Below are 18,250 nucleotides of genomic sequence, written 5' to 3' on the forward strand. Positions count from 1 at the left end.
TAGTGTGCTCTGCTAATGAGTCTGTCACAAGTGTCATAACATAGTTAGGTAGGGGTTTGAATCCTGCAAATGCTCAGTGTCTGTGAGTGGGGTTGGTGTGTGTGTACGTCTGTGGGAGAGAAATATCCCTTTTGGTAACTAGGAGAACAGACTACAGGATGCACATTCCCCTTTTTAAACACTGATGATGTCAGCACTATATAAGTATAGCAGGAGAAGGGAAACCTCCAAGTAATGTAAATAGCGCGCTCTGCTACTGCATCCGTCTCAAGTGTCATAACATAGTTAGGTAGGAGTTTGAATCCTGCAAGTGTGTGTGTTTGTTTGAGGGGGGGTAGTGTGTGTGCAATTGTGCGTGAGAGGGATGTCCCTTTTGGCAACTAGGAGAACAGACTACAGGATGCACATTTCCCTTTCTAAACACTGATGATGTCAGCACCCTATAAGTACAGCAAGAGAAGAACAAACTCCCAGAAATGCGAATCGCACACTCTGCTAATGTGTCTGTCTCGTGTGTCATAACATAGTCAGACAGGGGTTTGAATCCTGCAATTGTCAAGTGTGTGTTTTTGGCTGAGGGGGGTTAGTGTGTGTGAGGACAATGTCCCTTTTGGCAAGTAGGTGAACAGACTACAGGATGCGCATTTCCCTTTCTAAACACTGATGATGTCAGCACCCTATAAGTACAGCAAGAGAAGGAAAACCTCTCAGTGATGCGAGTAGCACACTCTGCTAATGTGTCCATCTCGAGTGTCATAACATAGTCAGATAGGGGTTTGAATCCTGCAATTGGCAAGTGTGTGTTTTTGGCTGAGGGGGGTTAGTGTGTGTGAGGACAATGTCCCTTTTGGCAACTAGGTGAACAGACTACAGGATGCACATTTCCCTTTCTAAACACTGATGATGTCAGCACCCTATAAGTACAGCAAGAGAAGGGAAACCTTTCAATAATGCAAATAGCACACTCTGCTAATGTGTCCATCTAGAGTATCATACCATAGTCAGATAGGGGTTTGAATCCTGCAAATAGCAAGTGTGTGTTTTTGGCTGAGGGGGGTTAGTGTGTGTGAGGACAATGTCCCTTTTGGCAACTAGGTGAACAGACTACAGGATGCACATTTCCCTTTCTAAACACTGATGATGTCAGCACCCTATAAGTACAGCAAGAGAAGGAAAACCTTCCAGTAATGCGAATAGCACACTCTGCTAATGTGTCTGTCTTGAGTGTCATAACATAGCCAGATAGGGGTTTGAATACTCCAATTGGCAAGTGTGTGTTTTTGGCTGAGGGGGGTTAGTGTGTGTGAGGACAATGTCCCTTTTGGCAACTAGGTGAACAGACTACAGGATGCACATTCCCCTTTCTAAACACTGTTCAGCTGAAGGCCATGGCTCTGGCACAAGTTGCCTGTTTCTATGATGCCCCTTTGGAAGATGCTTGTGTCGGCTGGAGAGCTGATTATGGTGGCCAGTTCGCAGTCATCTGCATGTTTGGTCAGCCACAGTCCGTCCGTGTTGGCCTGTACCTCCAATAAATATATACCAAACAAGAGAGGTCCCAGGACTGAGCCTTGTGGGACACAACTCGTAACTGGTTTGGAGTCTGACATGGCTCCAGCAATTCTAACCATGTGGGTTCTGTCCTTGAGCCACTGTGCAATCCATCTAGTGACATAGGGGCTTATATTTAAGCTGATGAGCTTCTCTAGAATGCCCAATTGGGGTATTGTTGTGAAGGCTTTTGCAAGGTCCAGGTAGGCTGTGTGAACCACCTTCCCCTCGTCAATGGCCTTGGTGACTGTTTCAAAGAAATCAACCAGGTTAAACCTGGTAGTGCTGGTGTGCTGTCAGTAGCCCTGAACTTACTGCACAGATATCGATGTTCTCCATGCCAAGGAGTGTTTTGGGTGCATGCATCTGGAGGTTTAGACTTCTGGCGTTGGGTAGTATTACTCTTAGTTTCTTATCCCTTGTGATACCTATGAAGGTGGGTTTGTCATTTGAGCCTTGCCTAACATAGGCACTATGGGGGTAGCAAGAGCCTTTGCCAATATCTGAAAGCCCAGGGATGACAGGTGCAGGCCGTCCCTGGCGAAGCAGGTAGTTCAACAGAAGATGAATATGTGAAGGTGTAGTGCCTGTGATTAGTTAGCAGTAGCATATATGACTGCTCATGTGGACACATGCCAGGTAAGTCATATGCACTGTGTCACAGGCAATGTACATGTGAACAGGACAAACAGTGACATCCTGTCAAGTGGGACATGGACATACATATAGTAAGCTATGCAGATGGCACTAGGAGTCCACAGAAGCTCTATAACTATGCATTGCAGGTGTGATCAGTATTCCAGGGTAATTGCAAGCAAACATGCATGCAAACAAAGCTACAGTAAACAGGGCTGCATGTAGTCCAGTGTACAACAAACAAGCTGTACCAGTTCCAGTAGGTAACACTGCAGATATGCAGGCACTATGCACATGTACATGGAAATACACAGGTCAGATGGCTAGGGTCCAGTCTCAGTGCACACAAGTGTACAGACCATGTACTGTCAGGATGTACAATAACTGGATGGAAACCCATGTGCTCATACCTGCAGTAATACACATGTCAAATAACAGACACTGAGCCTTCACTCAGTGGTTCCATACTTAGTAGGATGTATGCTACCTGGCCTGCCACCACAGTATCCCTGACATATATGAGGACTCTCCCTCCTGTGACAGTTAGTTATGTGTGTTGGGGCTGTCTAGCATGGTATGAGATGTGAGCATGCAGTGCTAGGGTGCTCCTGTGTGTCCTGTACCAGTCGTGTAGTACTGCACACATATCAACATCCTCAAACATCTGCATTGCAGAGTCCAGTGTGGGCAACATGCCACTTGCAATTTACTTGTCCATCATTGTGTATTACTACATTCATTACCTTATCCCCTGTGCTACCTATGTATGTAGCCTTCTGTTGACATCATTACCGCCAGTATGCCAACATGTGCAGATGATAAACTATGGTACTTACCATGGGTGTAGACAACAGGACATGACAATCACACACTTACTGCATCAGGCATGCTGTGATATACCCACAATTAATTCAGCACACAGTACTGTTAGCAACATGATACTATTACTACACATCTATGTGGTCACCCTGTGCATACCTGCACAGTTGTTACAGATTGCAGGAGGTGGCACAGTTTCATCATATGCACAGGGTGTGAACTTGGTATGCCTGAGTCAGCCACCGATACCACCAATTGACATGTATGTGTATGTGTGTTGGTGAGGGACAGCAGTAGAAGGTGAGGCAATGTTGATGCAGTGTGTGCGTTTGTGCGGTAGCCCTAGGTGTTGTCAATTCGCATGTGTGTATGGATGCACACAGTTCCACCTCATGGCTGCCATATACTGGTGTTTGTGGACAGCCACAGACTGTACCTGCCAGGTCATACAGATCAGTGTCTCTGGCCACGGACATGGTACCTGTGCCTTGCAGGGGTGCTACGGACCATATCCGGTACCAACCCAGACTGGGTACTGTCATCAGAAGCAGGTGTTTGTTGACTGGACACAGATCCCTGTCAGGCCTGGCCAGAGCCACGTGCACGTGGTCTCCTGGGGCAGACTGATGACAGCACAGACCCAGCATTGCTGGGGCTGCTGCTGGCACTACGGGGGTGGCCGCGGCCCTGCTGTCATCAGCGACGACTGCCAGCTGCTGCTGTTGCTGGCATACGGCCACGTCGACGCCTCAACTGCCCACCATCGCCCTGGCTCATGGACATGTAGTTGTGGAACTGGTCTAATATATCCCCACAACGTCTGTCTATGACATTGGTGAAATCATGGATGGCAGCCGCAATGTCACGCATACTGTCAGTCATGGCTGTGCGACATGCTGTCAGCTCCCTCAGACCCTGTCTGGTGTACCATTCCATACGTGACTGTGCCTGCGTGACAGCCCGAAACATAGCTGAGGTTGTAAGACCTCTGTGGGCATGTCTGACAGGGGCAGTACGCCCACGGATGCTCCCACGAGAACCCCTGGACATATGTCTGTGTGGTACCATCTCTGGGCTATGCCCATGGCTGCTGTGTGGGGAGGCATGTGCCACAGATACCACATGACCCTGGTCAATGCCCACTGTATGCTGTCCATCACCTAGGGACATTGGTGACAAAGGGTGTATTGGCAGGATAATTGTGCGCATTGATGGAGTCGACAGCTGTGTACTGTCAATCGGCTGACCAATGGCAGACCCTGGCATACTTTCCTGTGCCATTACATAGATGTCATCATTATCAGTACCCATGGCACCTGATTCAGGTTCCCTGCTACATGACACCAGAGCAGCAACAGAACCTGTGGGAGGGAAACAGGAAACACAGTTTACAATGTCTACACATTACCAGTGATGCACACATGCACACATGCACACATGCACAGGTGCACACGTGCACACGTGCACACATGCACAGGTGCACACATGCACACATGCACACGTGCACAGGTGCACACATGCAGACATGCAGACATGCAGACATGCACACATGCACAGGTGCACACATGCACACATGCACACAGTTTCACACAATTGTACATTACTCAGTATGCGTGATATCAACACACAGACACAGACACACCTACATGCATACAAAGAGCACTACTAAGTGAGCCAAATAGTACTATTACTATCAACACTATTACAGGAATTGTTAATACACACTCACCAGCATGGATAGGCTGCATTGCTGTTATACCAGAGGGTCCTGCAGACGTGAAGAAACTAATGTCGGTGGGCACAACTGTGCCATTGTTACTGAGTATGATACAGGTCAGTAGTACAACAGTCGCCTTTCACAGGTCAGCTGCTACTATTGAGGATATCACACTTGCACATTAAATACTATGGTGACAGTTACAAACCAAGGACACACCTCACACATGCATTAACTACCAGTGTACACAACAGTCAACTATACATATGGCATATTACCTGCACGTTCACTGTCTTGCTGCTGCGTGGCTCCAGCCTCCATCATAATGCATGTCTGCTGCTGTTGTTGTTGCTGGCAGACTGGAGCCACTACACTCATGAGTAGTCCCTCCAGTCCGGTGAGTGGGGGATGTGTAGTCCCCCCACCACCTGTGGCGACCTGTTGCCTGTGGATATCTGAAGCACGCTGACGGACATGTCTGATTAAATCACTGCAGTGATGTCGTACCTACTCATATGTCCTATTATGCGTGCCTATGTCATTTACCCGACGGACAAGGTCTTGCCACAGTGCAGCCCTCTCCTGCTGATTCTGGCTGGTGCGGGAAAAGAGTATTGCATAATCCTGCACCAGGCTCTGGTGTATCTCCTCTTCCTCAGCCGAGGAGTAGGTGGGATTCCGCGGGTGGGCCATGTACCTGAGAAAGAAAATAACCTGGTATCAGCAATATATGTCAGCAGAATTTGGCACACATACTACACATGCTACTCGACTGTTATGATACAACTTATCTCACATATGTAGCATCTGTCTGTCTATTGGTGGATACACATGTAGATGTCCAGGTATCAGTGCTCAGCCAGCAACTGTGCAACAGTACCTGGCACACTCCATATGACATACTACCAAACCCCAGCAGTCAGAACACTGATTCAGGTCAGAGCACCTCCTCACTCTGGGAGTTTGTATCTAGGTACTGTATGGCCTACATCATCAACTACTGTGAGCTGACCACACACTGATTGCCCTGGATATACATATCCCACCTCCACCACCAGCACAAACAACTATAGTGCATAACATTACAGATACAAACTTTACACTTTGTAACAGTGACATGGTATCCTTTCAGCCCACTGGGCCAGTGGCAGATACAACCCACAATGCTGACCCTACACAATTGCTTTCTACAGACATCTCCGAGAATGCATGGATCATGCAATCCCATATATGACCAAGACACTCTCCACAAAGGGACAGCATCCTGTCTGGTGGACCCCAGCCATAGACAGATTGTATTACAGAAGATGGAAGCTACTGCAAGACAGAGCATAATTCCCTAAAGGGAGGGCATGTCTGAGCAGCACTAGTAAGGATCTATTTTCCATCATACAAAATCCATGGGCAACTTTGAGAGGGAAATCAAGAGGGACACTACAGATAACCAGAAGGCCTTCTTCAGGTATGTTAGCAACCTGGTCAGGATCCATTCTCTATGCCCATAGTTAGTACACAACAACAAATATTTCACTGACACCACAGATATCGACAACATTGTGCCAGACAGGTTCAGTGCAGGTGTCATCCCACCCTCTCCCCCAAAATAAGACATAGTTATCCCAGCTGATTGTAACCTCCCTGTCATCACAGATGTCCAGTTGAGAGCCACCCTCAGGACAGCAGAATACACAACATGAATGGGACCTGATGGTATCCCCAGTTGCATGCTACATAAACTCTGACAGGAGCTAAACACACATATAGAAGTGCTATGTAACACTAGCCTGACTACAGGATATGTACCTGTACACTGGCGCACAGCAGCAGTGGTTCCACTCCACGAAGGAGGCACCTCAACATACCAATACAATACAACACAATACAATACATTACAATACAATACTATACAATATGCTATTGCCTCTGAGACTACAGCAGTGTATTGTTCTGCTACCCTGACCATTGTGACACATGTGGTGTGATGGTACCTGCTGCTGTCACACAGTTACACAGGGTGACTCATGTGGCATATTACCTATCTGACTAACATTCAGCAGGGGTATGTGTGACATGTACTCATGGGGAGTCTTGCTTCTTAACACTGTGTGGTTTATTGCAGGGTATGTCTTATCTGTGGGTAGGAACTCTTACCTCCACATGTGCACTCTATTGCAGTGGCACGGACGACACACAGCAGACATTTAGGTTGTGGATGGTGTGAGGTGTTACTATGGTTGTTGGACATCTGTCATGGGTGTGACTTACATATGTAAATCTGGGAGTGGTAACCTCTATGTGGGTAGCATATGTGTACTCTGTGGTGTTGTCAGTCACTGTGCATTGTTAATGTGTTTGATTGCATTGTGACAGTGTTGTACATGTCACTGTGTCCTTCTCCATATCTGTAGCTGTCATGTGAGGTCCATACCATGGCATCCATTATGTAGTGTGGAGGGGTACACTGACCTACATGTCCATAGCTGACACACCATGTCCGCTGACATATACCATGTGCAGGTATTCCAGGGATAGTGTGCCACTGTGAATATCATTGGGGCCACTATTGTTCACATTTATGACCCTGTTCACCCCTGACACATGCAGTGGTGGGCAGCCAATCACATATCTGGTGGTTACTGGTGTAGGTGATCTGGAATGTTGTATGGTACTCCGGTTTTGACACTGGTGTTCACTCCATGCCTTTGTCACCAGGCACCTGTTGCAATATATCTGTACACATGTGCCTCACTCAGAATTTATATACATCTCTCTTTCTCTCTCTCTCTCTCTCTATATATATATATATATATATAGATATATCTATATGTATATATATATATATATATATATATATATATATATATATATATATATATATATATAAAAAATCCAACAGCAATAGGCAGCATAAAAACCACGATTCCAACTCGTCTGGCAGGACTCAGCTTCAAATAAATCCAAAAAACCACTTAGCGATAATCAGATATAATATACAACGACAGCAAAAACACAAAGGCAACGTAAGCGCTTTCCGGGTCTTCCGCTTCATCAGACGATATAAACACAACTGCTTCAATGGCATAGATTTTACATAAGGTGCTTGAATTAATCAATTTAGTCAATTAAGCATTCTGACTCATCAATTCCAGATTTAAAGCTACTGCTTTCTAAAACCTAAAAACGCTACAAAACTAAAACTTTATTTAAAATACATGCAGCTAAAATAAACACATGCCTTTATATTAATTTATATAAATGACTCATTTGTTTCATCATACTTAAAAACTTTCAAACCTTATGTAGACATAAAACATAAGACATGAACTACATCTTGCGATATATGTATTGAAACCGTACCTCCCTAAACCAAGTGATCCGTGATTCACGAATTAATACATATTCAAAATAGTCTCGATGCATAGCACTGGAACAACCCATGATATCAAATCACATTATTCAGCAAAAGTACCAAAGTAGCAAAAATATATAAAATATATAAAAACAGCAAATTATTTTTGCTATTCTCATGCTGTCGCTCATCTTTCATGACTTCCGCTGCAAGCTATGGACACGTTAAAGCGTAATGACGTGAATTCATGTTGCTACAGTAGTATACTCTCTCTAAAAATACATATGTCCTATCTTGTTCAATGTTTAAAGAAGACATAAGCCTACTCTAGCTAAACATCATCTTTCTCAGTATTAAGAACATCATAATTATACAATTTATACATATATAGACATTAGATATTTACAAAAAATTAGAAATTCATATTATAATATTCCGATAACTCAAATATTGCATATCTGAATGCACAAGCCTGAATTAAATATGAGAGAGCTGTTAAGTAGCTCATTCCATTATATGTGGTACGTGTATAGATCCAGTCATTCGTTCATGAAAATTAATTAATCTAGTCATATGTGCATATGAAGCCAAATAGACCTGCGATTACTCTAAACCATCCACATAATCAACTGTGAACTTTGATTAATATAAATTGTATAGTTAATTATATATGAAAATATATAAAATATATAAATAAATAATATAAGTAATGTAAATATAAATAATATTTAATAATTGATGTTTATATGAATTCTAATCTATGAATATTTGAACATTAATAAAAATAAAAATGATATAATATGCTCAAACAATAAAGATCATCTCAATGTCCTGGCCTTTAGAACAGGTTTCAATGAAATAGAATCATTCAACCCCATGCCACGATGCGCTCCAAGCCTGAATATCCATTCAAGCTCAGCATATTCTGTATCATTTGTTATATTACCCAACCTCATATTTACATATTGTATATGAAGAATTTGAAACATGAAGGTATGTGATTCGCCACATTTCATAACATGTTTTGATAGAGCATTATACTCTTCCCTCCTGGCTATGCTATAATAGTGGTCACGAATCCTCTCTCGGAGTGTTCGATTAGTTTTTCCAATGTAATAACAATAACAAACTTTGCAATAGGCCACATACACAAGATTTCTAGTATTGCATGATCCATTCACCTTTAGTTGCCATATCCGTTTAGATTCGGGATGTCTATAGAATCTAGATTCATCTATATATACGCATTGCTTGCATCCATTACATTTCCTGGTACCCATAAATTTCGGGGCTACATAAGATTCTATGGCATTGTTAGTCCCATTACGATAACAAAGTTGCTGTTTCAATGTTTTGTTGTTTTTATGAATAAATCTCGGTCTATTGCCTAATAATTCTCTAGTTTTGTCATCGACCAACAATATATCCCAACAGTTATCTATGGCTCCTTTAATGCGATCAAAATTAGTACCAAGCGGCAGAATAAATGCTGGCTTATTGTCCACCTCACATTTACTCATATTATCTTTTACCCTATCAGAAAAATATGGCCTGGCAAAGGTATTCCTATTACTGATAACATTTGTACAGATGTTTTCGACCTCATTGTCTCGATAGCCCCTGGCCACAAAATCTTTTTTTAGTTTTTGCAACTCTACCTTTAAATTTTCATCATCATTACAGAGTCTTGCTAACCTAAGCGCTTGGCCTTTTACTATATTATTGAATACCCTAGGGTTATGCATACTCGTCCGATGCAAAAACGATGGACAATAGCAAGTTTTACGAAATACGTTTGTTACTATTTTGTCATTAGACTTGCTAACTGTGACATCCAGGAAATCAATCATATTCCTGGAAAATTGCATACTAAACTTCAAAAAAGTACTAGAGCAGTTCAAACCTACGAGAAAGTCTTGGAGTGATGTCTCAGTACCATCCCACAAGATAAACAAATCGTCCACAAAGCGTCTATGGAACACTATTTGTGGTTGATTCATTAGATGTTCTTTTTCCCATGATGTCATAACAAGATTTGCGTAAGCGTTTGCGCAACTCGTGCCCATCGCTACGCCTCTTTTCTGTTTGAACAATTTATCCCTAAAGAGAAAAATATTATTCTCCAATACTGTTTCCAATAGGAGGCAGAGAAAATCTGATTTTATCACTTCCATATGACCATCTGTTATGAGTAAATTTCTCACCTTATTAATCCCTACATCATTGGGAATACTCGTAAAGAGTGACTCTACATCTAGTGTAACAAATATTAAGTCCATTGCTGTATCTGCACCTTCTATAAATACAAACAGATCTTTTAAAAATTGTTCAGTGTCACATAAAATATGTTGATACTTTCCTAAAATTACTTTAAGTTGTTGATCCAAATAAATGGAAATACCTTCAGTAGCCCAACCGCACCGCTACTATGGGTCTAAATTTCGGATTATTAGGATCTTTGTGTATTTTAGGTAAACCATTTATTTGTGGGATCACAGGGTATTCAACACTAAAATAATTAAACATTTCTTTCGTCAATATGTTTAGATTGTAGCATTCTAATAGGACCCCTCTAACATTATTTATTATCTGATTAACATCTGCCATGTTAATAAGCTCATACGCTTCTGATTCTAGCATCTGATTCATAGTATTAAAATAGTAGGAGGCATCCATAATGACAATAGGACCCCCTTTATCTGATGGTTTAATTACTATGTTAACATTATTTTTAAGATTGAATAATGCTTGACTCTCTTGTTCACTAATATTTGATATAAATGATGCTGAATTGAAGTTAGTATCTTCATAAAAAGCATTTTCAACAGCCCTAACGAACACTTCTACATTGGGGGGTAACTGAGGTTGAAGTTCACTCTTCTTTTTCAAGTTATGAGCATCATGTGTTTCAGAACTAAACATCAATTTTAGTGTTACATTTCTGGCAAACATGCGTAATGCAATAATAGCATCACTTATGTCCACTTTGTTTGTTGGTATAAATCCAAGCCCCTTAGATAATAGGTCACTCTCTGCATCAGATAACTGGTAGTTTGAAATGTTCCATATCAAGTCTTTTGGAACCACATCTTTTTGATAGTATGCATTTGCTGCTGTGGTGCTTCCTTCCTTTTTTGTCCTCGTTGATTGTCCACATCCGACGATCTTCTCCTGCCCGTACGTATTGGAAACGGAAAAACCGAGGGATCATTCCCAAATGGATTGTTCACGACAGTTTTTCTCCTTACGTCTGCAGCCACCTGAGTGGTTTGCTCATCATTAACGACTTGTTGTGTTACAATAAAATCAATGTCATGAGGAGATTGAGCCGTTGACATTGTGGCTCCTTCAGCTGTAGTTGAACCATGGTTCATAGGATTAGATTGCCCTCTGCTATTTATATCACTTGAGTCAACCTCTAGATGTATATCAGGTCTGACTGGAGTATTGCGAACTTGGTCTTGCTGTTGTCTATGCATATGCTTTGCATTGTTATTATCACCATAGTTATTGTCTCTAGGCCAAGTAAAAACATTATGTTTAGCAAAATCTTCCAAGTCTCGCGATATTTTCCTTTTCTTTTGATCTAATATTTTGGTCTCATATCTTTGTACTTTCTCAACAAGTTCATGTAGATATAATTCGGTCGGCCCATCACCATATACTTCAAATAAGTCAGTTTGTTTTCTAATAACATTATCTTTCACGTCATTTTCAAGTGGTTGAAAAAAATCAATAAGTAATTGCATGTACGCTTTACTTGTTTCAATATTAATTTTCTGCCATTTACTTAAAAGGTCAGCATATACAGTTCCATAACTTGGCATGTTTAGGACCCTAAGGCCTCTTGGTATTATATTTAGATTAAGGCTCGCTTCCAAATGGAAACGTTGACATTGCAGACGTTTAAAAATGTCATTCTCAATACTCCGTTTGAGTAGCATAACATCATGTTCACTGTTCTTGTTGGTTGCTTTAACGTTATTAAATTCACTTACATCAGCTTGTAGTAACGGATTCACTGAATCCTTTAATAAATTGTTCAGACTCATATTGCCATCCTTATACTGTTCATTCGAACCCAACGCTGCCGCTGCTGCACCCTCCATTTCAAACAAATCTCTCAACACACAAATGACCCAAATCAAAAAATAAACAAAAAATCCAACAGCAATAGGCAGCATAAAAACCACGATTCCAACTCGTCTGGCAGGACTCAGCTTCAAATAAATCCAAAAAACCACTTAGCGATAATCAGATTTAATATAAAACGACAGCAAAACACAAAGGCAACGTAGCTTTCCGGGTCTTCCCGCTTCATCAGGCGATAAACACAACTGCTTCAATGGCATAGATTTTTATATAAGGTGCTTGAATTAATCAATTTAGTCAATTAAGCATTCTGACTCATCAATTCCAGATTTAAAGCTACTGCTTTCTAAAACCTAAAGCTACAAAACTAAAACTTTATTTAAAATACATGCAGCTAAAATAAACATATGCCTTTATATTAATTTATATAAATGACTCATTTGTTTCATCATACTTAAAAACTTTCAAACCTTATGTAGACATAAAACATAAGACATGAACTACATCTTGCGATATATGTATTCGGAAACACGTACCTCCCTCAACCAAGTGTTCCGTGATTCACGAATTAATACATATTCAAAATAGTCTCGATGCATAGCACTGGAACAACCCATGATATCAAATCACATTATTCAGCAAAAGTACCAAAGTAGCAAAAATATATAAAATATATAAAAACAGCAAATTATTTTTGCTATTCTCATGCTGTCGCTCATCTTTCATGACTTCCGCTGCAAGCTATGGACACGTTAAAGCGTAATGACGTGAATTCATGTTGCTACGGTAGTATACTCTCTCTAAAAATACATATGTCCTATCTTGTTCAATGTTTAAAGAAGACATAAGCCTACTCTAGCTAAACATCATCTTTCTCAGTATTAAGAACATCATAATTATACAATTTATACATATATAGACATTAGATATTTACAAAAAATTAGAAATTCATATTATAATATTCCGATAACTCAAATATTGCATATCTGAATGCACAAGCCTGAATTAAATATGAGAGAGCTGTTAAGTAGCTCATTCCATTATATGTGGTACGTGTATAGATCCAGTCATTCGTTCATGAAAATTAATTAATCTAGTCATATGTGCATATGAAGCCAAATAGACCTGCGATTACTCTAAACCATCCACATAATCAACTGTGAACTTTGATTAATATAAATTGTATAGTTAATTATATATGAAAATATATAAAATATATAAATAAATAATATAAGTAATGTAAATATAAATAATATTTAATAATTGATGTTTATATGAATTCTAATCTATGAATATTTGAACATTAATAAAAATAAAAATGATATAATATGCTCAAACAATAAAGATCATCTCAATGTCCTGGCCTTTAGAACAGGTTTCAATGAAATAGAATCATTCAACCCCATGCCACGATGCGCTCCAAGCCTGAATATCCATTCAAGCTCAGCATATTCTGTATCATTTGTTATATTACCCAACCTCATATTTACATATTGTATATGAAGAATTTGAAACATGAAGGTATGTGATTCGCCACATTTCATAACATGTTTTGATAGAGCATTATACTCTTCCCTCCTGGCTATGCTATAATATTATTTATATTTACATTACTTATATTATTTATTTATATATTTTATATATTTTCATATATAATTAACTATACAATTTATATCAATCAAAGTTCACAGTTGATTATGTGGATGGTTTAGAGTAATCGCAGGTCTATTTGGCTTCATATGCACATATGACTAGATTAATTAATTTTCATGAACGAATGACTGATCTATACACCACATATAATGGAATGAGCTACAACAGCTCTCTCATATTTAATTCAGGCTTGTGCATTCAGATATGCAATATTTGAGTTATCGGAATATTATAATATGAATTTCTAATTTTTGTAAATATCTAATGTCTATATATGTATAAATTGTATAATTATGATGTTCTTAATACTGAGAAAGATGATGTTTAGCTAGAGTAGGCTTATGTCTTCTTTAAACATTGAACAAGATAGGACATATGTATTTTTAGAGAGAGTATACTACCGTAGCAACATGAATTCACGTCATTACGCTTTAACGTGTCCATAGCTTGCAGCGGAAGTCATGAAAGTTGAGCGACAGCATGAGAATAGCAAAAATAATTTGCTGTTTTTATATATTTTATATATTTTGCTACTTTGGTACTTTGCTGAATAATGTGATTTGATATCATGGGTTGTTCCAGTGCTATGCATCAAGACTATTTTGAATATGTATTAATTCGTGAATCACGGATCACTTGGTTTAGGGAGGTACGTGTTTCCGAATACATATATCGCAAGATGTAGTTCATGTCTTATGTTTTATGTCTACATAAGGTTTGAAAGTTTTTAAGTATGATGAAACAAATGAGTCATTTATATAAATTAATATAAAGGCATGTGTTTATTTTAGCTGCATGTATTTTAAATAAAGTTTTAGTTTTGTAATTTTAGGTTTTAGAAAGCAGTAGCGCTTTAAATCTGGAATTGATGAGTCAGAATGCTTAATTGACTAAATTGATTAATTCAAGCACATTATATAAAAATCTATGCCATTGAAGCAGTTGTGTTTATATCGCCTGATGAAGCGGGAAGACCCGCGGAAAGCTTTACGCTGCCTTTGTGTTTTGCTGTCGCTTTATATTAAACCTGACTATCGCTAAGTGGTTTTTGATTTATTTAGCTGAGTCCTGCCAGACGAAGTTGGAATCGTGGTTTTATGCTGCCTATTGCTGTTGGATTTTGTTTATTTTTGATTTGGGTCATTTGTGTGTTGAGAGATTTGTTTGAAATGGAGGTGCAGCAGCGCAGCGCTAGTTGAATGAACAATACAAGGATGGCAATATGAGTCTGAACAATTTATTAAAGGATTCAGTGAATCCGTTACTACAGGCTGATGTAAGTGAATTTAATAACGTTAAAGCAATTAACAAGAACAGTGAACATGATGTTATGCTACTTAAACGGAGTATTGAGAATGACATTTTTAAATACAAACGTCTGCAATGTCAACGTTTCCATTTGGAAGCGAGCCTTAATCTAAATATAATACCAAGAGGCCTTAGGGTCCTAAACATGCCAAGTTATGGAACTGTATATGCTGACCTTTTAAGTAAATGGCAGAAAATTAATATTGAAACAAGTAAAGCGTATATGCAATTACTTATTGATTTTTTTCAACCACTTGAAAATGACTTGAAAGATAATGTTATTAGAAAACAAACTGACTTATTTGAAGTATATGGTGATGGGCGACTAATTATATCTACATGAACTTGTTGAGAAAGTACAAAGATATGAGACCAAAATATTAGATCAAAAGAAAAGGAAAATATCGCGAGACTTGGAAGATTTTGCTAAACATAATGTTTTTACTTGGCCTAGAGACAATAACTATGGTGATAATAACAATGCAAAGCATATGCATAGACAACAGCAAGACCAAGTTCGCAATACTCCAGTCAGACCTGATATACATCTAGAGGTTGACTCAAGTGATATAAATAGCAGAGGGCAATCTAATCCTATGAACCATGGTTCAACTACAGCTGAAGGAGCCACAATGGCAACGCTCAATCTCCTCATGACATTGATTTTATTGTAACACAACAAGTCGTTAATGATGAGCAAACCACTCAGGTGGCTGCAGGCGTAAGGAGAAAAACTGTCGTGAACAATCCATTTGGGAATGATCCCTCGGTTTCCATTTCCAATACGTGACGGGCAGGAGAAGATCGGCCGGATACGGACAATCAACGAGGACAAAAAAGGAAGGAAGCACCACAGCAGCAAATGCATACTATCAAAAAGATGTGGTTCCAAAAGACTTGATATGGAACATTTCAAACTACCAGTTATCTGATGCAGAGAGTGACCTATTATCTAAGGGGCTTGGATTTATACCAACAAACAAAGTGGACATAAGTGATGCTATTATTGCATTACGCATGTTTGCCAGAAATGTAACACTAAAATTGATGTTTAGTTCTGAAACACATGATGCTCATAACTTGAAAAAGAAGAGTGAACTTCAACCCCAGTTACCCCCCAATGTAGAAGTGTTCGTTAGGGCTGTTGAAAATGCTTTTTATGAAGATACTAACTTCAATTCAGCATCATTTATATCAAATATTAGTGAACAAGAGAGTCAAGCATTATTCAATCTTAAAAATAATGTTAATATAGTAATCAAACCATCAGATAAAGGGGGTCCTATTGTCATTATGGATGCCTCCTACTATTTTAATACTATGAATCAGATGCTAGAATCAGAAGCGTATGAGCTTATTAACATGGCAGATGTCAATCAGATAATAAATAACATTAGAGGGGTCCTATTAGAATGCTACAATCTAAACATATTGACGAAAGAAATGTTTAATTATTTTAGTGTTGAATACCCTGTGATCCCACAAATAAATGGTTTACCTAAAATACACAAAGATCCTAATAATCCGAAATTTAGACCCATAGTAGCCGGTGCGGGTTGGGCTACTGAAGGTATTTCCATTTACTTGGATCAACAACTTAAAGTAGTTTTAGGAAAGTATCATCATATTTTATGCGATACTGAACAATTTTTAAAAGATCTGTTTGTATTTATAGAAGGTGCAGATACAGCAATGGACTTAATATTTGTTACACTAGATGTAGAGTCACTCTTCTGAAGTATTCCCAATGATGTAGGGATTAATAAGGTGAGAAATTTACTCATAACAGATGGTCATATGGAAGTGATAAAATCAGATTTTCTCTGCCTCCTATTGGAAACAGTATTGGAGAATAATATTTTTCTCTTTAGGGATAAATTGTTCAAACAGAAAAGAGGCGAAGCGATGGGCACGAGTTGCGCAAACGCTAACGCAAATCTAGTTATGACATCATGGGAAAAAGAACATCTAATGAATCAACCACAAATAGTGTTCCATAGACGCTTTGTGGACGATTTGTTTATCTTGTGGGATGGTACTGAGACATCACTCCAAGACTTTCTCGTAGATTTGAACTGCTCTAGTACTTTTTTGAAGTTTAGTATGCAATTTTCCAGGAATATGATTGATTTCCTGGATGTCACAGTTAGCAAGTCTAATGACAAAATAGTAACAAACGATTTCAAAACTTGCTATTGTCCATCGCTTTTGCATCGGACGGTATGCATAACCCTAGGGTATTCAATAATATAGTAAAAGGCCAAGCTTAGGTTAGCAAGACTCTGTAATGATGATGAAAATTTAAAGGTAGAGTTGCAAAAACTAAAAAAAGATTTTGTGGCCAGGGGCTATCGAGACAATGAGGTCGAAAACATCTGTACAAATGTTATCAGTAATAGGAATACCTTTGCCAGGCCATATTTTTCTGATAGGGTAAAAGATAATATGAGTAAATGTGAGGTGGACAATAAGCCAGCATTTATTCTGCCGCTTGGTACTAATTTTGATCGCATTAAAGGAGCCATAGATAACTGTTGGGATATATTGTTGGTCGATGACAAAACTAGAGAATTATTAGGCAATAGACCGAGATTTATTCATAAAACAACAAAACATTGAAACAGCAACTTTGTTATCGTAATGGGACTAACAATGCCATAGAATCTTATGTAGCCCCAAATTTATGGGTACCAGGAAATGTAATGGATGCAAGCAATGCGATATATAGATGAATCTAGATTCTATAGACATCCCGAATCTAAACGGATATGGCAACTAAAGGTGAATGGATCATGCAATACTAGAAATCTTGTGTATGTGGCCTATTGCAAAGTTTGTTATTGTTATTACATTGGAAAAACTAATCGAACACTCCGAGAGAGGATTCGTGACCACTATTATAGCATAGCCAGGAGGGAAGAGTATAATGCTCTATCAAAACATGTTATGAAATGTGGCGAATCACATACCTTCATGTTTCAAATTCTTCATATACAATATGTAAATATGAGGTTGGGTAATATAACAAATGATACAGAATATGCTGAGCTTGAATGGATATTCAGGCTTGGAGCGCATCGTGGCATGGGGTTGAATGATTCTATTTCATTGAAACCTGTTCTAAA

This window comes from Protopterus annectens, chromosome 5.part1 (assembly GCF_019279795.1).
Source record: "Protopterus annectens isolate FY-2018-M chromosome 5.part1, PAN1.0, whole genome shotgun sequence".
Classification (NCBI taxonomy): Eukaryota; Metazoa; Chordata; order Ceratodontiformes; family Protopteridae; genus Protopterus; species Protopterus annectens.